Here is a 27,620-nt window from a genome sequence, read left to right on the forward strand (position 1 = left end):
TCTATGAAAAGATCAAATTCAGAGTTAGATTTCTCCCTTTTTTTTTCATTTCGATTTAAAATAGGCAGTCGGAAACCATCTTACAAAATTGTTGTTAAATTAGTATAAATATGTCATTCTTGGTTTATTTATTTATACTTAAAATTGTTCTTATTTTAATGTAAAATGCTTACATGGTTGTAAACATCAATTTTCATAGAAACAATTTTGAAACATAATATAATTATACTTTTTATGCAGATAAATGATACGATATTATTTTTAATACATTGTATTATTTATAGTTTTAATAATTAAAAGATCTGATATTGTTATTTGGTGTTTGTGATAATTATTGTTAGTGTTGATCTTTCTTTCTTTTTTAGATTTATTGTTTTGTTTAAAATCATTTGCCGCACACTTCATATTTAAAAATGGCCATCGGTATTGCAAATGCACAATTGTTGAAACTTTCCAAACGATTATGAAGTATATTAACTTCTTGTAAAATATTTTATCTGTATTACTAGTAATTTTCATTAATTGCAATACTCATAGAAGAAGACCCTATATTAATACTGAATGAATAAAAATGAGATGAAGAACAACGATCAAGAGTTGTTGACGTATTTTCTAAACTATGTCGAAGTCCTTCCTTTAACACGAAGTGATTAAAAATTGGTCTAGAGTTGTCTCTCTTTGTCTGTTGTTAATACCAAAATTAAAATACTACAGACTTTCTGTATATTATACATTTGTATAGAGTCCTATAGAGGTTCCATCCTCTGTTTTTCATTTAAAACCTTTTCAACTCATAAAAAAACAATATTCTAATCACACATACATTTTATTACACCACCTTAAGCTTGTATTTACATTTACATTTTTTACTTTGTGGCATTACTTTGGCAACAAAGTATTCTATAATATTTTGTTGAGGCGCCAGGGTGACCAGTGGCGGATCCAGGGGGGGAGGGGGTTGGAACCCCCCTTTTTTTGGTCGATCAATGCATTTGAATGGGGACATATAGTCCCCCTTTGTCCTGGGTTGGGAACCCCCCTTTTTAAAATGGCTGGATCCGCCACTGGTGACTACATGTACACAATGGCTATCAGCTGACCTATGTTGACACAGTGTCATACCCCTGGTAGTTAAACACAGTTACACCACCACCTACCATGGGGAGTGACCGGGGAAAACACTCGTATTACCAATGCTTTAGTTTTTAGTGCCACGTATATAGTAGGATCTACTTTCCACATCAGTGGCACCTGAGCTCACCACCGGTTTTTGACAAGGTACCCTAAGTTGTTTATGTGTCTTGGAGACTGTTGTTTGTTTTTGATTTTTTTTTCACATGGCATTGGCAGTTTGTTATCGACTTATTCCTTTGATATTCTTCAACTCTCTTTTTGAATTAATAAAACAATGTTGATCAAAGGTCTTCCGTTTGACCAAAAAATCCTAAATTTTAAATAACAAAAGAACGAAGTAAAACATACTAGTAACTCATGACAATCGACAAAGATTAAGGTTCCTGACTTCACCATGGGACAGCCACAGAAGCATTTTGTTGGATTCAACATTTTTTTGAAAACTCAAGCAACCCCTACCTCTATTTGAATCAAAGAAGATTAATTGTTATATATTTGTTTATGTTTGTCGCTGTGGGTTTTTTCTCTTTTGTTTCAGAATTAATCGGGAAATCATTATAGTTTGGATGGATCAAATAAAGATAGAAAGTAAAACTCTATGTTGTTCCTATGCAAGATAATAAGATTATTTGTAAAACAAATATATTTAGGTTGACATCTTTAAATACAAACACTAAACAAAAAATAACAAATCCCAGTTGAGGGGTTACATATTATAAATCTTCCTTCAATTTAAATTTCCTTTCCTAATAAGTGGATAGGTGAGACAAAGAAATCAAAGATGTTAATAAAGGGTCAGGTCATTTTCTTCATACGGGGAAGGGAGACAGTGGAATTTCTCAAATTTTTGTCTTGTCCTCCACTTTTGAGGAAGAAAAATAAATCCAGACATTAAAATTTTACCCCAGTCATTTACCATTAAAAATACATTCATTTCATATGGTTACAGCACAAAAAAAATAATCATGATAATAGGTTTTGTAAGACCAAATTTATTAAAGCAATATTTGTGTCTTTTGCCGTCATACTACTTTGAATGCAAAAAAAAAAAAAAAAAAATAGAAAAAAATGATTGTGTTCATATTTAATAACTTTTATTGTGTGAGTTTTCTGGTACGGTGTATGAATTATTCAACAGAGTTTAAAACTACTTTAGTTTATTGTTTCATGCATGATATAAAACCACTTACAACTGATCTCAAGAAGTATTTTCCCATTGTTTGAGGTATTAAATAGTCTCAATTCTTGTCACTATCATTGTTCTATTGACTGCAGTGCTGAAAAAGGCTAAGTTATAAATAAACTTATATTTTTGGTACATATATTTCACTTTGTAGATCCATGATGCACTTAACTAAGTGTACATTTATTCGCAATCAGTCTCAATATCTCTTCTCCACATGAGCTAGCTGTGTAGGCCGCATGTTGAAATTTTAGAACTGCCACACTATTGGTGATGAGAGAGGCCAGTTTTCTTATTTTTGTAGCCTGTCCTATTGTATCAACTATGTAGTAGAGCTATAAAAAAAGAAGAATGCATATATTCATTGTTAAAAAGTAAATAAAGAAGAAAATGTCCATATCATAAGAAATAAATCATTATAACAGGTAATATGATCAGTTTTTTCTTGTACTATGCTGAGGCTTGTTTTTACTTTTTTTTTCTCTTTTTAATTGCTATTTCTATATTATTTATGATATAAAATCATTTTTTGGTGAACATAATCATTTCAAAATTAATCAATTGAATATCATTGTTTGTATTGGGATACAGAGTTATCTGTCTTGATATTTGATATTTCCTTATAATCCATGTAAAAGTTATTTGCTTGCAAACAGACCTATACATTGACTATGAATAAAATAAATATAATACCACACACCTGTAGAACTCTTAAAAAAGCACATTTTCGTGATATTTTAAAATCATGTTAAGGCTTAAGGTGGCAGAAACCAGTTATTTTTTCAATAATTCTTTAGAATTTCATGGATTTATGATTTTATTTTCTTGAAAATTCATTCAAGCTTATATACAAATAAAATGTAAGGTTTCAAGGAACTAAGATGTGTGCGTGCTTATGTAAATATATAGAAAACTTTTAAATGTGGGTGTCTGTCCATTGCATCTGCATTGCAAATATGGCAAAAAATGTGATGCTCTGATACCAATCTAATGCTCACCTGCAGAATCCTGATAAAAGCCGGGATGACGAACCATACAAATTTACAGGAGCATTCAGGTGCTTGGTAACAATGATGATTTACTTTTCTGTTGTAGGTTATATAATTAATATTTCAATTAGACGTACAAGGTTTTAAAAGGATTTCCCAGTTGAGTATTCATTTACGCTCCGATGAATATACTGATATTTCATATAGTTATAAAAATAAAACCATTTCAGACAACACGCACAAGTCTACTTTTGATCAGACAAGGCAGATTCTTTAGGTACATTGGTATGCATGGTATATAAATAAATATTTTTTTAGAAATACATTAGACATATAATTACGACATGTTTGTCCCAGGAATTCATATTCATAACCATTCAATTAAATAAAAAAACATTGACACATCTAGAATATAATGTTTGGTACTGGAATTATTAAACAATTGTTTATAATGCAACAATATAAATCAGATTCCATATTCCTTGGGCAAAATTGACATTACACAAATGAAATTTTCTGTGTTAATTAAAAGGGTGTCTTCTCATTTATCCAACTTTTTAAAATAAGGTATTCTCATTTAGCCAACTTTTTATTTTTGTTAATTATTGGGTTGTTTGTTTACTAATAATAAGGTGTCTTTCTAAAATATGACAGTAAATTTGTTCCTGTATGTTTTTATATTATTTAAAAAAATATATATATAAAATAGGCTATAGTAAACTTGTTACATTTTATTTTTGAATAAAATTTAGTATATTTCAAATAATATTTTGAATAATAAATAAATGTTTCATCTTTTATACAGAAGAAACCCACAAATCAATAATAATTTTATAGTAACATTTTATTGAGTATATATGATGTGTTTATTACTTTTTTAGACCTGTTAACTTTTATTTGTGGTGCTGATTCAAAGCATATTTGCTCATCAATGCAAAATTCTAAACATTTTTCACCACCCAAGTGTTAAAAATTAAAACTGCAATTAACTTGTGGGTACAAAGAGGGGTTAGTTTGTAACGCATCGTTTCTTTATCAAAACTACATCAAATTTTATTAAAGTTTGTGCAGAAGCTTTTTTATGATTAATGTCTGAAGCAAAAACAAATCAGTATTATATTGACAGAAATTAACAAACAGTCTGTTTTTTTTTTTGTTTTTTTGTTATATGATTTTTTTAAAACCTTTATTGATAATGTTGATTGTCATGAAACTTTGGCAAAAGTAAACATTGCAGGTCAAGAAAGATTAGCGAAAGAAAATACTTGATTTTTTAAATGCTGTAAAGAACCGATAACTGCCGGATTCAGCTATTGCAAAACCCTTAATGAACTCTCATATTGCACCTTAACAACGTTTTTAATTATAGGAATGTTGTTTCTTTCTCAATAACTCGTTAAAATTTCCGGGGTGAATGCTATGAAAAAGATCAGCTTGGGACCATCAGAACCCCTCACCGAGGTTCGGGCGTACACGTAGAAGAGACCTAGCTACGCCACTGGTAATACGTAATCAACTTATATTTTGTCCTATTTTGGATCATTTGGTCAGAAGAACAGAAAAAAATGAACGAAGAGGATCTAATACACAAAAAAAGCTCCATCTCATTGACAAATCCCTTCATGAATAAAAGTGCAACTGATATTTTTCTATCCAATTCACATTTTAGTTAACGATTAAATAACTTAAAAATACTTTCAAATGATTTACATTACATTAACTAAATGTCAGTTGCACATTTTCACGGTGGGTATGGTTGTCCTGCGAGAGAACGTTCTGTGCTGGTGATTCGGTCCTGACGGGTGCTGGTGATCAATGAAAAATGTAAACAATGACGAAAATGATGCTTTTTGACGTTTTCACTCATAAAAAATGAAAGAAAACAGTTGAGATTTTTCAATTTTGTTTCTTATGGGTTCATATGTAAACCATTAAAAAGTTGACCCTCTAAACTGTTTCAGTAAGCGTAACACAAAAATGCTCATTTTCAGAAAATCTAGAACTGAAAAAATAAAACAAAAATGCTCAAAGAGTCCGCTTTCTATACCGCAATCCACACGACAAAACTATTTTGTGAAAAAAACATTGCAATTTATTAAAATTTAGCATTTTCTCAATTTATTCATGTCCTGATACTGTGCTGGTGGGTCCTGTCATTGTGCTGGTGGGTCCTGATACGGTGCTGGTGATTTTGGATAAGAAGTTGGTCATATTTGAAACAAATGTTACAAAATCAATAAAATTGGGCAGATAATTGTTGTCAATAGGATCTATGACTCCTATTTTAGCTCTTGTGCATCCATTTGGCTGTTTAATATGTTTTTTTAAAATGATCGTAACTTGTATTACATAATTATATAAAAGGGCAACATCTTTCGTCCAATATCAGATAACAATATATAGTATCTAAAATAAGAATAGTTTTATAAAGATATTAAATGCCCCTTACATTGATGCTTCAACAATGATCAAACCCCATGCCGCATAGACATGTTTGTTAGCGCTCCGCATACCCCCCCCCCCCCCCCCCACACACTTCCACCCAACCATGTACAAGAATTCGTTCGGTCTTTAATGCGCATGCGCTAGTAATTGTCCATATACAGCGATTACTTTTACTATAGATTTGAATGGGCAAATAGTTTTTATACCCGTATTACTTTATGTTAACATTTGAATTTCTTCTTCGCGTGGTTAAATATAGTTTCTTTAAGGCTTGAACTGTTTAATGATGTAAATTTTATGAAAATATGATATTCTAAACATCCGTCACTTTTGATTTAAAATTTGCTACCATAAATAGCAAAGTAGCCCTTTTAATGTATACAGAGAAGGCATTGTTTTGCGAACCCCTGACATCTATTTGCTTCAATAACAAATAGTATTCGTTATTTTATTATTTTCGCGTGGATATTTTAATAATCTCCAAAGACAGGGAAATAAAATGGTATTTTTGTCTAAAAATTAACTTTTGTAATTCTCCCGTCTTTTTATGGTTGAAAATTAAAAATTGTCATGGAAAAGAGAATTTTACACGCTTGGATACGAAGTCATCGGAAAAAGACTTATACTTTTATGAATTAGTATTATTATATCTTTTAAGATTCTGATATACAATATGATTTTGAAGATATACATGTTTACTCTGCATGTGACATTAAAGTAGAAATACTTGCAATACACAAGGTATACGTTTTTGTGTATTTTCCCCTTTTCAATCATGATAGGGGATAAAGTAAACAAAGGAATCATTATGTTCAAAAGTGAACTTCCAACAATTAACAATCTCAATATATTTTTCATTACAATGACAAAAATAAATTTGCTGGAAGCTTCCGAGAAAAGACTGGTGTAACGGATGCATGTCGAAATTAAAATCTTCCTGCGGATTTTAATTGAATAAAATAATAAGCTTCATCGTTATTGCATATATCGTGACCATCCATAAACATCGATTGGATAAGGTTCTTTGGTTGCACCAGTTATATTTTTAACAAAAAAAATGGCTATGATTTTTTAAATTATTAAAATTTCAATAATTATTATTTCATAATTTTTCCATAACCGTAAGCTAACTAAATACAGTGACATATGTCTCTTGTAGTATATGTCTCTGCTAACAATAATGATTTATCTTCCCTGAAAAAAAAAACCCACATATTAAACATCCCAATACTCAGTAGTATGATAAAGTTTGAAATATGATTTAACAGAAATATTTACTAATTAACTTTTTAATAACTACATGTACTTCATAAACCTACACACCCCGGGATACCAATACTGATTTGTGTGATTCAAGTATCTTTGATTGTTCTCTACAGGGAGTGATGCGTGTATAAATATTATTAATTTTTCACACTTTTCTTATCATTTTAAGTTGAACACTTTCAGAGTTTTATCTTTGAGGAGTTTTTGATTTGGCTAAGTTAGCTACATGTATTTTGGTAAATACCCCGTGTTCACTTAATACTTTGTCATAGTTGAGATACGTTACATATATTCCTTTAGAAATAAACATTATTATGAAATAATCATTAAATCGAATATGAAAATAAATTAAAAAAATATTCAAAACTGTAATATATTTGGAAAAGTTTAATTCTTAAAAATCACACAATGGCTTGTTACTTGAATACACAACGACTAAAATCAGAAAATCTCGCAGCATGGAGGTTTACATCTATTGACAAAATGTATGTTATGTTAGGTTGACGTTTTTTTCAACTGAGACCAATTGCATGCAATCTCATCAGAAATAATTATGGTTCACTTTTCACCGACATGCATGTTGCTTTGTTTTAACCAAGCTAGCTTTTTTAAATAAATAAGGCCGTTAGTTTTCTCGTTTGAATTGTTTTACATTGTCATTTCGGGGCCTTTTATAGCTGACTATAATTTCCGCAATTGTTTAGTCATGACACAGTCTTTCGAATTAATTTGTACTTGTCTGCTAAATGTAAAATGAAATTAGAAAAAAAAATCTTAATGAAAACTTTTAGATTAATGTATTTATATAACATTGACAATATCACTTAAAGATTGTGATGCGTTCAAAGCGTTTTTCTGTATTTACCCTTATCAATATCCAAAGTTATAACACGCCATACAATTAATTGGTTAAAGGTGTCTTCTAAACTAAGGAATATATAAAGTATCAGTATGATGACCATAAAATCAGTAGGACATCATCGTTTACGAAGCAGTAACATAAAGGTGTTAATTCTGTTTATTTATGTTTACCTTACTATCTTTACATATAAAACATGTAAAAGATCATAAACTGGAAATAGATATTCAACATAATTTGATTACATAATACTTTTTATTTATTTTTACCTCATGTATCGAAGAAGTGAACTCGATTTTGTTTTAAATCATTCTCTATTTTAAATTTGCAAAATTTAATAGATTTTATAGATGCATTTCGCCATCTTGCTGATCAAAGATGAAGAAAGAAACAAACTTTTCACCAAATTCGTTAATAGTAAGTCCTTCAACCAAGATTCAAGATTTCAAGATTCTTTATTTCTCAAACACCATAAAGTTACAATGGTACAAAGAAGTTCATCAAAAGTTATATAACATAACACAAACACACATTACAAGATGAGATGAAAATATGAAATAAAATAAAATAAACAGTATAGTAGCGAAGAGTGGTGATTAACCAGGAAGACTCACTTGAAAAGTTATGAAAAGTTCAACCAGACATGGCAAAATACAATGTTTTAGGTGGGCAGATTTATTTCTTTTTTTGTTTTTATATTTGTCTTATGAAATCAAATACTTTTTATTTTCTTAACAGAATTTGCATGTTTAGAAAAATGTTCAAAGATAAGAAAGAATTATGTTACACAATAATTACGCATCTCGTATAATAAAAACTAATTGAAATTATTATATATAAACCGTAATAATCCTAATTTGATTCTAAACTCGGTTTTCTATTAAGATGACAAATTATTATACTATTGGAATTAAGCGTGGACATCGATCATCAAACATTCAAAACACGTTGTGATCCGACATTTAATTATTTATGTACACAAGTTGGCGTGCAAAAATTAACAGCCTCCTCGGAAATACTGATAAACTCGTTTCCCTTTATAAGAAAATTGAGTTACCTCCCCTTTTTTAGTACGGGTTGTCTTTCTTGACCGAACTAATAGTTCAGTATGCAACCCTCCTCATTTCCTCCTTCATTGTTACAGTGGTGTACCAACACAACAATTTATCACATAAAATAATGACACACATTATTGAACAACGAATGCTGAAAGCTAGTTCAAAGCCGCATTTTCAACTAATAGATAAACCATGTTCTCATATACAAAAATTCCAATCGTGTCGATCAAAAAAGTCTCAAAACTTAAGTTCACATTTTAATGTTTGATGAAGCAGAACTTTAAAAGTGTGCAGTGAAGCTTGTACTAACAACAGTTATTGTCATAATTATGTTTACATAAGACTTATGAAGGAATTAAGAATGTACCAAGAAATATTTTACAGTTCAATTTAATGATCATGAATGGAAGGAAATGGTACGGAAGTTTACATAGGACAAAAAGAAAGTGATAGCATTTTTTTGGCGAAAGACTTAAACGCTTCTTTGCATTATATAGTACAGCTCTTCTATAAAAGCATGTAAAAAAAAACTTTGATTGACTTGCTTGCTATGTTTGCTTGGATGTTTTCAAACAATAGGTAGGCGGAGTTTCAATATACATACTGGGATTTGATTGGACAAATACAAATTGATAACCAGTTGAAAGTAAGCCAGTTTGTGTGTGTGTGTAGATTTGTATTGTTTTAAACTGTTATGACCTGTTAAAGTTAAATGTAGGTGTTTAATCTAAGAATTTCTTTTTTAAACTTATATACTTGTTTTATACACAATTTGTAGTATGAAGCTACAAGATATTTTAAATATTTGACATTGAAGGCACAATTAACAAAGCAAACGGTAGTTTCAAATACTTTTAAATAGATCTTTAAGGATAATGTACCCTTGTGTTGATCCTATGCTAAACATAACAAAAATCTCTGTACAAAGGTTATCTCGTCTTCATTCTCTGACATATTCTAGTCTGCCCTTTCATAAAATAGTGAATTTTTTTTAGTGTTCTATCGAACTTTCGAAAAAAATACCTGATAACCGTTCAGACAAAAAAAATATGTTGAAAAAATCTTACAGATACAGCAAGTGATTCTTAATAGCTATAAGATACATTTTTCTTTTAAAATACAACTTTTAAATCTTACGAGAAACTATTCCATGCTTAAAACTTTCACTGTAACCTCGCTCTAACTTATCCCCCCCCCCCAAAAAAAAACAAACAAACAAACCCGCAATACTATTGTCATTCTTATAGTCAGCACTAAATTGTTCACAAACAAATGTGTTTGAAGCTGCTAAAGACATATGATTCAAACGCTCAAAAAGTCCTTTGTTCTATATTTTTGCTCTCCATTTTTATGCAAAACCTTTTACATTTTTATTTTATGGGTTATTGTTGAAGGTCGTACGATGACGTATGGTTGTTAACACATACTTCCTTTGGTTTCTTATGGAAATTTGTCCATTGGCAACAAACATACCACATCATCTACTTTATTTAAGTATTGTATACATTACAACGTATTTTGGTGATCTTGCAAAATGATCGTAATCCCGAAAATCGTAAACATATTTTCTTATCTTAAAAGGGGGCAAGAAGGGTTCCATTAACACAGGTGCCAATGAATAAGATTACAGTTAATTTAAAAAAAAAATTAAAAAATTGGGGTATTTTTTCTCTCATAATAACAGTAAACAGATTCACAACAATGTCAATTTCAAGAAAGCAGACAACAGTTAATTAGTCAATAACAGTATTAATGATCTTGAAATATATGCCACTTTTAAAGTCATAAGAAACCTCAAATTAAAAAAAATAATGCATATGTTTTTTTTAACTCCATGAATAGTTTTCATTATAAAACTTATGTACATAAACTTTTTTCTGAAGAAAATTCTTTAATTCATTCATATTTAGAAGAAGTTTACTTTATTTTAATTGCTTCCTTCCAGGAAGCAATTCCTCCGACATATTTTCCGTATGCAAAGTGACCTCAGTGTGACCCATCTCGAAAAAATCCGGTGATCGCAATACGCATGGATGTCCTTAAAATAAACTATTATCTGAATTTACATGTTAAACACGTGCTCATGTTCCATGCTTGTTTGCTTATATTTTGTTAATTGTTGACAAACAAGTGACAATCGTTAAACTTCGGCTTAAAACACGAACTATAATTACCTGCCATATTTTCACAACAACACTGACCGATTGAAAAAAAAATGACGATTATACGAAATTTATGTGAAAAAAATAAAAAATTCTTGAACAAAAGACTAAGTTTATGATGTTTGTATGCATTGGTTCAAGAATTGGAAGAGCATTATTTTTCACCGGTCACTCGTTTCATATGACTTTAACTAAAATATAAAGGCACAGAACCAGGACATAGGAGCACAGAACCAGGACCGTTTTTCTTATCACCAGCACAGCGTCAGGACAATTCCGTTTAAGGAACTTGCACGACTTTTGCAATATAATATTGTTGTAATATACTTTGCATGGTACTTATGACGCATCAGAGAAAAATTAAGCAACAAAACAGTCGTTTTATTGCCGTCCTGATACAATGTAAACAAACCCACCAGCACAGAATCAGGACCCACCAGCACCTGACAGGACCAAATCACCAGCACAGAACGTTCTCTCGCAGGACAACCATACCCACCGTGATTTTAACATGCTATGCTAAATAATACTACAGAAAATTTAATCCCGGTATAATTTTCAGTCTTATTTTTCACCTGTCATTCAACCAAACTCTTATTGGAAAACCCTTTGTTCTTGATTACCTTTGATCTCATCTATCCAACTTTTTTTTTACCTGTACTACCTATATTTTAGAAAAGTTGGATAAATGAGAATAAAAGTTATAAAAATATTAAAAAAAATTGAACTTTAACAAAAGTGCAATAGGTGTCAATAATCCTTATCATAATTATATACATTTGACATATAATTACGACATGTTTGTCCCAGGAATTCATATTCATCATAGTAACCATTGAATTAAATAAAAAACATTGACAGATCTAGAATATAATGTTTGGTAATGGAATTATTAAACAATTGTTTATAATGCAACAATATAAATCAGATTTCATATTCCTTGGGCAAAATTGACATTACACAAATTAAATTTTCTGTGTAAATTAAAAGTTATAAAAATATCAAAAAAAAAAATCGAACTTTAACAAAAGTGCAATAGGTGTCAATAATCCTTAGGCTTATCAGACGGCCTAGCCACAATCAGATGTGCATTTTGTGTTTCACATGAAGTCAAAAATGAGTATCACCTCAGGGAAAAACTCTTTTGATATTTTGGTTCAAAAATGGTTTAAATTATGAAAAATTGCCATCGTTAGGCTAACACTGGAAGCATTTATATAAATTAAATTACATGCAGTTTTTGAAAGAAATATTTAATATTTTTATTAAATAAATGGTGTTTAAAAACTGTATAATTTTCTTTAATGGTTGCCTTCAAGACATGGTCACCAGTGACAGATTTTTGGTAAATGACAAAGACAAGACATTTTATTGATATTCAATTAAATGCTTTCAAAGATGATTGTTAAAGTTAAGATTAAAAGTTACTAATTAAGTTTTAAGCGGTGTTTTTTAATTTTGGAAAATATAAAAATGTATCCATAATTCTTTACATATCTCAATAATTTATTGATTAAGCCAAAAGGAAGACACCTTCTTTTAACTGAAATCCATATATCTGACTGTTTAAAACAATCAAACTATTATCAAAACTCAATTTTGACATAGCTGAATAATTTAATTTTGGATGTAACACGTCTTCTGATTGGCTGACGTTATTTTGTTATGAGCCCATAGACATAATTTAGTCATGTGACCGTGACGTCATCAACGTTTTTTCATGGTTTTCTACGGTTTAAAATGGAATTTAGGATTAAATTATAAGAAATGACTGTAATATTTTTTCTGTCTATTCGAAATAACATAAAAAATGTGGTGCACACTGTTAAATAACCCGCTACGCGCGTTATTCAGTGTGCACCACATTTTTTATGTTATTTCTTCATAGACAGAAAAAATATTACAGTCATTCCTTAAATGTGTTCTCTTGAAAAAATAACATACATTTTACCTATCAAATTAGGCTGAGCTCAAGGAAATTGGATACAAATATATTGTGGTAATGTCTACGGACAAGACAATTTCAGTTAAAAAAAATCTGTAAGAATTAATTGTGACTATATTTATGTTGAAAATACTGAGTTTTAATTTGAATAGATAACTTTCATCACCTATAAATAAGATTTAAGTTCCATAGCAGACAAGTAATTAAATTTAATACTTGTTATGAACAAGTGTCTTGTCCGTAGACACTTCCTCATCTGCTGTTAATACTGAAATGCAAAAGATAAAGTTAGAGAGAGAGAAATACTTTTTCTTCATTTGATTTAGTTTATCTTTTAAGGTATGCAGCAACTGGAATAAACAATATTGAAGTAAAATAAGGTATGCTTTTTATGGCTGATAATCTGACACTTTTTAAAATCCACTCCTGTAAAGTAATTTTACAAAAATTGAGAACACTTAAATTACCATTTATTTTTTAAAAATAAGATATTTCTAAGTTTAAACAACACATAGGACTAATTAAGACCCATAAAGCCAAGCAATATTGATAAAAAGACATGTCTACGGACAAGACATGTGTCTACGGACAAGACATTCTGACATATATTTTTGAATTTTTTCCTCTATTAATAGATGGTAGAAAAAAATGTTAGTAGTGTTTTCATATCTACAAAAGAACAGGAACTTAGCAGTGCAACATTAATGTAATTATGCTTCCAGTTTACTAGGGAATGCATGTCTACGGACAAGACATTTTTTCACTTTATTTGTATATCCAACTTTGATGGCATATATCTCCAGCTAGGGTACTGCAATTTTGATAAATGAGGTAGTTTTTGATAATGTATATACTAGAAGAGAAAACAAAACACATAATAGCATAAATTTGATTTATTTTTCTCTTTTATCACTACACTGAGCAAGCTAAAAACAAAAGTACAAAATTTCATAACAAGCGCATAGTATTCAACTTTTTATCATAACTTTGTAACCACTGAAGATTTTTTGTTGCAACAAACAGTAAAAGAACGATGAATAAATTGTCTACAGCAATGAACCAATAATGTAGTTCAAATTAAGTTCACTTATTAACTATCAATTGATAAAAACAGCGAAATTTTAAATGAAACAACATAACGTGAAATTTTGCCCATTTTCAGCGTGTATTTTAGTGTTTTTTTTTCAAAACGGTAACACCTATACATGATATTTGATATTCATTGTGAAGCCCTACATTCTCTTCTTTAGTTCAAAGATGTATTACTTATGTAAAGTTTATCTTCTTGTCTTTACAAGCCTATAACATAGACCCAATATGAAATGCACATCTGATCTTGGCTAGGCCGATAATTATATTTCGTATAAAACTTTCTGGCCTTGTAACATTGCGAGAACATGAATTTGTAATATTTCAAGGGCTTTAAAAAACAGATAATATTTCTTTTCGGTTTTTTGTTGTTGCTCTACATCATTGATACAAAAAAGGACATAAGATTTGAACAACATAACTTTTACAATGAAGGAATGACTGTAATATTTTTTCTGTCTATGTAGAAATAACATTAAAAATTTGCGTTATTCAGTGTGCACCAAATTTTTAATGTTATTTCTACATAGACAGAAAAAATATTACAGTCATTTCTTATAATTTAATTCTAAATTCCATTTTAAACCGTAGAAAACCATGAAAAAACGTTGATGACGTCACGGTCACATGACTAAATTATGTCTATGGGCTCATAACAAAATAACGTCAGCCAATAAGAAGACGCGTTACATCCAAAATTAAATAATTCTAAATTATACGTGCAAATATTTTAAGCACTCGTTGTCAACGTCTTAAAAATATTCCTTTGGTCATAACTAACATAACTATCATGGTTTTGTGATTAACGATATACTATGCAAATAACACCAACCCAATCCGAATTATAACATACCACTCTCCTATGGTCACAAAATGTTTTTATTGCCAGCATAAAAAAAAAGATTAGGTGTAACACCACTTACTCATGCCCGGTCTGAAAGAAAATCATGAACATAGTAGAAAGAAGTACATATTTAAAACAAAAAATTTTAAAAGTTCCTACGCATGGGTGCGAGTTTCAGTCCCCATAACATGCATAACAATTGGTAGTAATACTTGCAAACCAATCACAGTAGATTGTATAATAGCTATATCTGCTGCATCCCAGGAAGCCTTAACGTATACAGTTAAACATTATATACAAAAAATCAAAACCGAAAGCTATAATATACATGAATTGTCATTCACCTCTCTGATGAAAAGAAGTCATTGTACGACTTTGCCCCCCGCAGAGCTATAGAAAAACAGTACATTAACGGGTGTTACACGGACTGTTTTTAGATGATACACGGACTCTTTTTAGTTGTTACACGGACACTTTTTATGAATAGAATCACTCGTGCATGATCAGTGAGTTCATGGGCACTTTAACTTTCAATTAGATTTGAACTTTTTGGTTCACCGACTTATTTCCCGTCTTTTTCTTGAACGAAATATTTACGTTAGCATCAATATCTTTTTTCAAACATTTCCAGTAAAATACTATTCATATCAGTACGCTAAGGGATTAGACATTTAACTTCAAAAGGGGGGTATGGTTTTCTCCTAAAAAAGATATTTTGATCAAAAATTTTATGAAAAAAAAATATTATGGTCAAGCAGATGACAAATTAATGTTTTGCATGCTTCCTGATTTTCCGAATACCTTAAATAGTGCTAATTTAAACAAAAACATTTGGGTGATGGCGTTGAAAAGTAAATAGTTAATATATTCAAAAAAGAACATACCACCCCCTTTATGAAGCAAAATATTCGGTCAATAAATGTTTTCTTCAATATATCAGGACATGAATAGTATTTTGGACAATGCTGAAAGTAAAGAAATGATGATACTGACGTGTATATTTCAATAAAAATAAGACAGGAAATAAGTAAATAAAAATAAAATCTTATCAAATGATAAAATCCCTATCAACTCACCAATGCACGATTGACCCTATAAACAAAAAGTGTTCATGTAATACACGTCCAAATAAGCAGCAACTCTGGAAGAAAATCATTCAACTTATGTCATCAATTTTGGGCGGTAAGCTGCGATTGGATCATAATGTAACACGTGTTTAATCCCGATCAACACTTGCAGATCTAGAGACGAGCATGAATTAAAAAAAAAAATTAAAGTATATGCCTGAATTTATAAAATATTAAAACAAAATCCATTTTTTCATAAACATTTCATTCAGTAATGAAGTAGGAAATTCATTCTTTTGATACATTTATATTGTTATCGAATTTATATCAGTGGCGGATCCAGGTCCAAATCCAGGACAAACCAGGGGGGGGGGGGGGCTCCAACTTTATGTCCCCATTTAAATGCATTGATCATAAAAAAAGGGTTGTTCCAACCTCCGGGCCCCCTCACCACTGAATACTAAATTCGTGTATTTGGCAACAAACGCGCGATTTTTACGATTTTTTTAAGGGGGTGGGGGTGGGCGGGATGGAATGGCACATCCTGCATTTTTTCATCCAAAATAAAGATCACAGCCTGTTTATTTTAAAATGAATTAGCCCCCCCCCCCCCCCCCCTGCTTTCCGTTTCATCCATAAAAATCAAACGTTATCCTACTTACCACTAAAATATTTCTTTAATATACTACTTTTTACGAAGTTGCATTCTAAAAAGTCTTAAATGTGAACATCATTCATCTTTTACTTGAAATGGTTCTTTTTTTATCGATTCATTAGATTCCTGATTTTTTTCTTGAAAAAAAAAATCTCGGTTGAATGGAAATGAAAAAAAAAATGTGTTTATAATATAACTTACATTTACTGCTTTATGGCTATCTAAGTTTCTCAAATGTTTGGTCTTGCAAAATGTTTTATTACTTTCTTGAAACGTCGTACAAGTCAGATAAAAAACAAAAGTAACAAAAGAAACAGACCGGTAACAACCAGCCGAATAGTTTTTCTGCACTTGTAGTCAGGTCAAGGTCCTCGGCTTTCGCCTCGGACCTTGACCTGACTACTCGTGCAGAAAAACTATCCGGCAACGGTTGTTACCGGCCTGTTTCTTTGTTACCTTTGTATTTTATCTAATACTTATCGATATAGACTTGCGGTAGTTACCCATAGTACTAATGACCTCGATTACATCCCAACTCCTTTGTTCTAACGGGTGATCTGAGCCGGATCACCCTAGTTTGAGTTTCTTTGTTATGCATGCTTTCCTTTGTTCTGTAACATTTTGGCGGGAATGTCAAATCCACTATAAAACTTATAATTAAATATACAATTACACGGGCAATTACACGGAAACGACTATCTATCAAAATTCACGTAGAAAAAATCCAGTGTATATGCTGGGATTCGAACTCAAGACCTTTAGCATATCAAGCCACGACACATCCACTACACCAGGACGTCCGGATACGAACCATCAGTAATTTAACATACTTAAAGGAAGCAAGATGTTTTTTATAAGTGGAGCGAGTTGGCAGACCTTTATTCAGTGGGGTTTAAACCCTTTTCGTTAATAAGTGAGTTGTCAGTGATTGTTAAGTTTGATTATACACTTTTTCAAAAGTGGGGCGAGTCGGTAAACAAAAGTGGGGCGATTTTTTTCATAAAGTGGCGATATAGGTTGGGCCGATTGGCCAGTGGGACGAGTAGACATTGTTTGATATCTACTCATCGTGTTCGGGGGTCAAAAAGGGTATAAATCATATAGTAATGTATAAAGTATATTATAATGGTTGTGTGGCGTTCTAAACTAGATTTTATGAATTGTAAATGGTTTTTCGTCTAATCTAAAACAGCTGGGATGTAAAATAGTTATCCCACTCGGACTTGGTGTGTCAGTGTTAGATCACCCTCTGGCCTCCGGCCATCGGGGTGATCTTACACTGACACACCGCGTCATCGTGGGATAACTATTAAAGAACAGTTGACATCTATTGACACCACAAGTACTTTTCTAAGAGATCCTTTTCTTGGCCCTCTGGCCATATTAACCTGCCAAATGGGGATCTTGGATATGTGGCAAGATAAAGGCATGACCCTAATTATTGGATCTTATTGTAGGACAGTCAGTTGGAGAAGCTGCTGCATATGCATTTGGATGTCTTACGTTATCGGAAGCTGTCCAGGCAACCTATTTTAGATCTTTCCTTTCATCAAAGGCAGCCGGCGGGTAAATGCTAATAGTAGGTCATGTTAACACTGAGAAACTCGAAGAAATATGTAGTACATACGGCACCAAACTTGCAATCGCCGTGTACAGTAGCAAAGAAACGTGTGTTGTTTCCGGGGACGAAAATTCCATTAATGATTTGAAAGAAATTATGTCATCGAACAGTGAGTATTCATCTGTTTTGCTAAAAGAGTTAGATGTCACATGTGCGTATCATAGTTATCATATGACAGACGCAAGCAAACAGCTCAAGTCTGAACTTAAAAATCTGCATGGGAAAACACCCGAAGTTCCAATTATATCAACACTATCGGGTCAACAAATTAATGGACCTGAAATGGGATCAGCCGCCTATTGGTCTTCTAATCTTCTCAATAGTTATATCAAAGGTACCAGGATTATAATTTAGTACGCCGGACGCGCGTTTCGTCTACATAAGACTCATCAGTGACGCTCATACCAAACAAGTACAAAGTTGAAGAGCATTGAGGATCCAAAATTCCAAAAAGTTATGCCAAATACGGCTAAGGTAATCTATGTCTGGGATAAGAAAATCCTTAGTTTTTTTGAAAAATTCAAAATTTTGTAAACAGGAAATTTAGAAAAAAGACCACATTATTGATATTCATGTCAAGTGATTGTTTTCAGGTGTGCACGAAGAATTGGCTTTGGACCAATTTCGATAAAAATATTATTTTTGTCTGGATTTATTGCTTTTGATATAGCTTGTCGAAGAAGGACTGGCTTAACGTTTGCCTCTGATAATTGAGAATTCAAGGGAAAATGGCTAACACACCCGAAATTAAATGTTTTGACCACGGCATATACATGAATCAGATTGTAAGATTGTTAACCGCCAATTTGCAAGGATATCGAATGAGTTTGTACAACACACAACAACAGCTTGAATTAAGATCAAAAGATTTTAAAACCATGGAAGATCCACTCTTTGTTGAAAATGTCACTCAAAGAAAGATTGATGAGGCAAGACATGAAATTATTAATGTAAAAAGGGCGATTGTTATCCCTCACATGAGTCCTATTACAACAACTATGGCAATTGATGATCAAGATCCATGGAAAAATACAAGGGGTATAATGGCCATCCAATAATTGCCACCGAATATTTTGGTAAAATTGCTTCAAAGACCAAAACCAATAGCTATTCTGCTATCAATCAGGAACCTTCAAATATTCAATCCGAATCAAATTTGTCGGCTGTTTTCCAAGTATTGTTTCAAATTCTGTATGTGTTCCAAAATCGTGCCTTATACCATTGGAAGAATTCAATAACCAATACAGGCCTGGATTGATACACGAATGCATATTATACCTCTCTGTTTTAGAAGAATTAAAAGAAAAAAGTCCGATAGGGATACTATATGACGAAAGCTTAGGTTTAGATATTCATATTTTAAAATCATTCCTTAAAATGGCTCAATACAAGGAAGTGTTTTTCCTAAATGTTGTCGATTTCCCGGACAAATGTGACCTGAACGAAGATTGCCAAATAGGTCTGTTTGTAGACAATATGACCTGCATATCTAAGTGCATTTCAAAACTTTGTGACGTCAATTCTAAGATAATTGCTTTATCAAATTTTATTAATAAGTCAAAAAAAGAAAGGGTTTTGAGACATACATGTAGCCTTGCTAACAGTGAAATTTGTATAATTAACGATGATGAAATTATGAGCGAACCACGGCTTGGTAAATTGGTAAAAGCATTAAGGTCATTCTTGTCTAAGAGTTGTATAATTGATAAAACACCAGGTGTAAGTGACAAAATTTCTATCGTGAATTTCGATGACCGTAATCAAGAAGTAATAAGATAAATGTTGATGTAGATGAGATTTTAAAACTTCCAGAAAGAAAAAAAAACATGCCAAAACCGCTGAAGCTCTGGGGTAGATAGTAGCAGATGCCTTTGCCATTGAACTTTCGGACATACATGAAATGACTTTTTTTGTTGACCTTGGAATATACTCAATGAAAGGAATGCCATTAATTAATAATATCTATAAATATTTCATTTGTAAAATTCCAATCGTAGCTGTCTTAGAGCAAGAAGCAAATAGACGTGAGCTGACTGTAATGAATGATTATACCCACTTAAAAACAATTCGGCAGGCACCTTTTTTTCAATTCAATTCAATTCAATATTTTATTGGAAAGAGCACAATAGAGGCGTGATCCAAATATAGACAATTATAATAATAAAACAACATATAAATGAAATAAAGATGCATGTTACAACAAGTCATAAGTCATTACATTATAAACTGATATTGATACCATAAACTTATACATCAGTATTATTATAGATTTTCATAAATTTACTTAATACACACAATATAAGATATATATGTATATGCACGAACTACTGTGAAAGATTATTACCTGATGAAACGGTATGGTGGTCTCGCAAATCAAGAGCTTCTTGACTTCAATATACATACAAATAGATTTTAATTCTTTTTCAGACATAGGATTTAACATTTTGGTAAAGTTTTCATCCAAATTATTTGAATTAATATCATTAACTTTATATTTAGATCCAATTTTGTTATATTGCGGACATTCAATTAAGAAATGTATCTCATTTTCAATTTTTCCTGTGCAAAATTTACAAAATCTCTCATTAGAGAGTACTTTTGGTCTTGCATACCTACCAGTTTCTATTGCTAATGAGTGTGCACTTATTCTTAATTTAGTAAGTTTTTTTTCTAAGATATTTAGGAATATTTAGTTTAAATATTCTTGTTGTTTAAATTTAGTATCAATTTTATTAAAAAATAAAAGTTTACCACAGTTTCCATCTTTTATCTTAGATAGTTCAAATATAATTTTATTTTTGTAGAAATCTTCTAGTTTCTGTTTGAAAAAGAGGGACGAAAGATACCAAATGGACAGTCAAACTCATAAATCTAAAACAAACTGACAACGCCATGGCTAAAACGAAAAAGACAAACAAAACACAGCACACGTCACAACATAGAAAACTAAAGAATAAACAACACGAACCCCCCAAAAACTAGGGGTGATCTCAGGTGCTCCGGAAGGGTAAGCAGATCCTGCTCCACATGTGGCACCCGTCGTGTTGCTTATGTGATAACAAATCCGGTAAATAGTCTAATTCGGTAGGTCACATTCATAAAAGGGAAGGGGATTGTAGTTACGACGTAAGGAACATATCCGATATCATTTGTTAAACGGTTATTCAATAACGGTCAACCAACTCGTGATGGCGTTCATAAAATTTACGATGGGATGATTTCAACTTCACAATTTGGAACTCTTGGTTTAATAGCTTCCTTGTGAGCAGCAACCCTCTATCAAGAAAATCATGATAGGAAATGCAAGCACGGGAATATCGTATCAATTGGGAGATATATACCCCGTATGCAGGTTCTGCTGGAATGTTGCTACTTAGAAATGGAAAGTTCACAATTGGAAAGCTGAAATCATCTCTTTTGTCGTAAAGTTTTGTTTTCAACCGACCCTCATTGTCAATTTCTAGATGTTGGTCAAGATATGAGGCCGACTTAACTGTATCTGTGGTATCCTTTATCTCTAGCTCGATTGGATAGATGCGTTCCACATAGTCACCAAATTTGAAATTACTATTATAGTGCTTGTTTAAGGGTATTCCAATATATTTCATTAATTCAGATAGTTTATTAGACCATGAATTTTCTCTTTTTATAAGAGTTTTGTCCACTTCAAAAGCAGCCTTGAGAATTTCATGCGGACCACCAGACCGTTCACCAATATCACTGAGACGCACATAGTATTTATACATAAGTTGATAACATTAAATGCTAATCTGTAAAGTGTCCAATTCACACCGCACTGCTAGATTGGAAGACTTTCCATGAACCCCAAGTATGTTTTTAAATTTTTGTGTTTTTTTCTAATTTACTTTTGTCTAATGCTTCAAAATTTGGTTTTGAATTTTGATATCCATACTTCTGATCCATACGTTAAAATAGGAATTATCATTGAATTAAAAAGCTGGAGCCATGTCTTAACAGACAAATTTTCACTATAATATGGTAGTTTTGACTTCAATGCAAAATATGCTTTTTTAGCTTTATCTGAGAGGCTTGCCACTGCCTGTATAAATTTTCCAGAGCTATGAAAATCAACTCCTAAGTATTTATAACAATCAACAATTTCAATTGCATTAGAACTGTAATAAAAGTAAAAGTTTTCTTTATTTACTTTATTTTTAGAGAAAATTATAATTTTTGTTTTCTTAAGGTTCACGTCCAGTTTCCATTCAGTACTACATTTTTGTAAAGAATCAAGAGAGTTCTGGAGACAATCTGCAGATTCCGATATCAATAATAAATCATCAGCATACAATAAATGGTTCACTTTTTGACCGTTTAAATTAACTGCACTAGTTAAGTTTGTATCGAAGTATTTCCCTATGTCATCAACAAATATATTAAATAAAGTTGGACTTAAACCGTCTCCTTGTTTGGCTCCCTGACAAGCAAGTAAAGGCTTAGTAAACATATTTACATGAATATAAGGTATTAGAGTACATGTCATACAGTATATTATAAAATTTGCCTTGTATTCCTTTATTTTGTAATTTTAAGAATAGAGCTGATCTCCAGACACTGTCAAAAGCCTTTTTAAAATCTACAAAACACACATATAGTTTCTTTTTACATTTAAACAAATATTAGGGTGCTATAAACAGTTTCGTATAAAAAGCTAGGGGTTATTCCCCAACTATAAATAGACATGGAGGGAAGTCCCTTTTTATCAACCTAATTGGTGAAAAAGTATCATGTTTTTTGTATTTGGTTGTAAAGATAATTATGTTAATTAACTTCAACTAAAGCAGGTTGAATGATTAAACTAATTTAAAAAATTAGATTAAATATACATGTTTTGAGGGGAGACAACACTGTAAACAGTCTGTTTTTTTGGCAGTGAAAATTGAAAACTTATTTGCAGCCACTGTAGCTCTTTTCGGAGCAGGCGAACGTACCCTGAAGCATGAATTTTTTGAAAGACCGGGTAAAAATCTATGAAATTCATACAATTTTGATTATGAAAAATGTGCAGGTATCATGTCTTCAGGGGTGTGCACATGACCTGATTTCAGGTTTTTTAAGCTTATATTAGGCAATGTTTTTCCCAGTTTCTCTGGATAAAACTTTTTTATACCATTAAAAGTACACTTTTTTTTTATTCCATTATAAACTAGAGAACATTCTGATTCCAGTGATATCTAGTTTTATACAAGTATCTTTATTAATCAGTCCACCACTAATGGTCACTTATACATGGTCCCTCAAACTATGACGTCATAGAAAAAAACTGTTGATTGCACCCTTAGTTTATTATTGGTTTTATTATAAAGACATGATCTACAGTTCTGTAATTTTTTCTAAAACCACCTTGATTTAAAGATAATAAATTAGATCTGTGATCACGTTATACGTCCGGTAGAAGTCCGTTTCTCATCCGTTTTATTCGTTAAACGTCCGGTAGAAGTCCGTTGGTGAATTTATCTTCCAGACCTCCAACGGATGTATAACGGACAAGTAACAGATACAAAACGGAAACGAAACGGACGAGTACCGTACAGAACGGACGACTAACGGATGTTCAACGGAGTAAGCAATCATTTTGACATCCATACTTTTTTAGGTTTTGCCTTTTTGTATGTCTTTGCATTATGATTTTTTTTTAAATTTGCTTTAAATGAAACTGATTTTTTTGCAGCTTCTAAATATATTTCATTAGTGTTGGTCAGAAAGAAGTCAATATCATTAAAATTATTATCATCAATTAGTTTTTTTAAAGATAGAATGTCTTCTACACTGTTTTCTTCTAATAATTCAGTAGGTGGTTTTACCATAAAGTTTGATGTTATAAAATAAATTCTGTTATGTCAACATATAATCTACTGTGCTCTTACTACTAGTATTACTATTATAAATGTAAAGTAGCCAAGTGAATCACCAAGGAATCTTCCATTCACAATTCTCATTTGAGAGGACTTACAGATATTTACTAGTAAATTCCCATGTAAATTGGTTTTTTTTTTTATCTAATTGATTCCTTTCTAAGGGTAAACCAGGTGTATAATCTTCCGGTACTGGACAGTCTGTAAAATTGACATTGACACCATCATTTTGAATAAAGTCATTTAACCCTCCTGTGCGTGCGTTAAAATCACCACTTAAAATCACTTCACCTTTCGATAAGAAAAAAGAAATATCATTTTCTATTTTTGTGAATATCAGTTCAGAAATATCCCTATTAATATATGGTTTGATGTAGGTAAAACAAAGAAAAATATTTCTCTCCAAATTGAGAAAAGTTCCATCTATTTTCAACCATATTGAGAAGTTGTTCTGTTTTATTTCAGAAATTACATTTTTAAATTTGGCTTATATAAATATAAGCATGCCACCTGATGGTCTCCCCCTTTTGTTTTGCCTTAATAGGCTTAACTATATAGGAAGATGTAAAACCTGGAAGATTTCCTGGAGACTCTCTCAACATTGTTTCTGCAAAACAAACTATATCATATTTACAAACATTTTCATTAAACAAATCATCCTGAAATTTATCTTCATTTAAACCATGAATATTCCAATAGGCAATATTCATATAGCAAGTCAAAAATCTATCTATTTACAAAGGACATGGGGAAAGGGAAATAACTCAATCATTATTACTATTAAGATCTTTTTGGTTTCTTTTACTTTAACTTGAAACACTAAAATGAGATTCAAACATGGAACAAGGGTAGAAATTCTAAATTTTTGTTTCTTGAAATGTATGCTAATTTCATGTTTTATAAACATTGTTAGCAATATGTATGTAATAGTGCCTAAACTATATAGTAACCATATACTTTTAAAAAGTGTATAATACAATATATATGTTATTAATGACATTTTCAAGCAACTTAAATAAAATGAAACATACTATTGTGATTGATTTTTGTACAAAAATAAAAGTAATAACAACTATAATAAATTCTTATTATTCCAATTGGCCATAATCAAAGTATAACTTAATAGATATAGGAAGATGTGGTGTGAGTGCCAATGAGACAACTCTCCATCCAAATAACAATTAAAAAAAAGTAAACCATTATAGGTCAATGTACGGCCTTCAACACGGAGCATTTGCTCACACCGAACAACAAGCTATAAAGGGACCCAAAATTACTAGTGTAAAACCATTCAAACGGGAAAACCAACGGTCTAATCTATATAAAATTTTAAAAAACGAGAAACGAGGAACACGTATAAATTACTTGTACGACTTTGCCCCCCGCAGAGCTATAGAAAAACAGTACATTAACGGGTGTTACACGGACTCTTTTTAGACGATACACGGACTCTTTTTAGTTGTTACACGGACACTTTTTATGAATAGAATCACTCGTGCATGATCAGTGAGTTCATGGGCACTTTAACTTTCAATTAGATTTGAACTTTTTGGTTCATCGACTTATTTCCTGTCTTTTTATTGAACAAAATATTTACGTTAGCATTAATATCTTTTTTCAAACATTTCCAGTTAAATACTATTCACATCAGTACACTCTTTAACTTCAATAGTGGGGGGTATGGTTTTCTCCTAAAATAGATATTTTGATCCCAAATTTTATGAGAAAAAAATTATTATGGTCAAGCAGATGACAAATTAATGTTTTGAATGATTCCTGATTTTTCAAATACCGTTAATAGTGCTCATTGGCGAATCCAGGGGGGGGGGGGGGGTTGGGGGGTTGGGGGGTTGGAACCCAACTTTTTTGTTGGCCGATCAATGCATTTGAATGGGGACATATAGTTGGAACCTCCCTTTTTAAAATGACTGGATCCGCCCCTGGTGCTAATTTATACAAAAACATTTTGGTGATGGCGTTGAAAAGTAAATAGTTAATATACTAAAAAAAGAACATACCGCCCCCTTTATGAAGCAAAATATTCGGTCAATAAATGTTTTCTTTTATATATGGACATGAATTGTATTTTGGACAATGCTGAAAGTAAAGAAAGGATGATACTGACGTGAACATTTCAATAAAAATTATACAGGAAATAAGTAAATAAAAATCAAATCTAATATCAAAAGATAAAATCCCTATCAACTCACCAATGCACGATTGATCCTATAAACAAAAAGTGTTCATGTAATACACGTCCAAATAAGAAGCAAATCTAGAAGAAAATCATTCAACTTATGTCATCAATTTTGGGCGGTAAGCTGCGATTGGATCATATAGTAACACGTGTTTAATCCCGATCAACACTTGTAGATCTAGAGACGAGCATGAATTTAAAAAAAAAAATCAAAGTATATTCCTGAATATATATAATATTAAGACAAAATCCATTTTTTTCATAAATATTTCATTCACTAATGAAGTAGGAAATTCATTCTTTTGATAACTTTATATTGTTATCGAATTTATATCAGTGGCGGATCCATGTCTAAATCCAGAACAAAACAGGGGGGGGGGGGTCCAACTTTATGTCCTCATTTAAATGCATTGATCTTCAAAAAAAGGGTTGTTCCAACCCCCGGGACCCCCACCACTGCATGTTAAATTCATGTATTTGGCAACAAACGCGCGATTTTTACGATTTTTTTTAAGGGGGAATGAGGGGATTGAATGGCTCATCCTGAATTTTTCATCAAAAATAAAGATCACAGCCTGTGTATTTTAATATGAATTAGCATCCCCCCTCCACCTCCCCGCTTTCCGTTGTATTCATAAAAATCAAACGTTATCTTACTTACAACTAAAATATTCCTTAATATATTACTTTTTTACGAAGTTGCATTTTAAAAAGACTTAAATGTGTACTACAACATTTATCTTTTACTTGAAATGGTTCTTTTTTTTTATTAAATTTTTAGATTCCTGATTTTTTTTGAGAAAAAATCTTGGTTGAAGGGAAATGAAGAAAAAAAAATGTGTTTATACTATAACTTACATTTACTGCTTTATGGCTATCCAAGTTTCTCAAATGTTTAGTCTTGCTTAAAGTATTATTACTTGAAACGTCGTACAAGTCAGATAAAAAACAAAAGTAACAAAAGAAACAGGCCGGTTACAACCAGCCGAATAGTTTTTCTACACTTGTAGTCAGGTCAAGGTCCTCGGCTATCGCCTCGGACCTTGACCTGACTACTCGTGCAGAAAAACTATCCGGCAACGGTTGTTACCGGCCTGTTTCTTTGTTACCTTTGTATTTTATCTAATACATAAACAAACGACAACTACTGTACATCAGATTCCTGACTTGAGGACAGGTACAAACATTTGCAGCGGGATTAAACATTTTAATGGATGAAAACCTTTTCCC

General features: G+C 31.5%; 1 long non-coding RNA gene across 1 annotated transcript in view; it reads right to left on the reverse strand.

The window, feature by feature from the left end:
- LOC143080343 (uncharacterized) overlaps window positions 1–27,420 on the reverse strand; it is a 172,384-nt gene extending 144,964 nt beyond the window's left edge. The window contains exon 1 of the long non-coding RNA XR_012979700.1: window positions 27,249–27,420. This is a non-coding gene — a long non-coding RNA (uncharacterized LOC143080343). The remainder of the gene's footprint in view (window positions 1–27,248) is intronic.
- Between the last annotated feature and the right edge of the window lie 200 nt (window positions 27,421–27,620).

The sequence above is a fragment of the Mytilus galloprovincialis genome, chromosome 1, assembly GCF_965363235.1.
Source record: "Mytilus galloprovincialis chromosome 1, xbMytGall1.hap1.1, whole genome shotgun sequence".
NCBI lineage: Eukaryota > Metazoa > Mollusca > Bivalvia > Mytilida > Mytilidae > Mytilus > Mytilus galloprovincialis.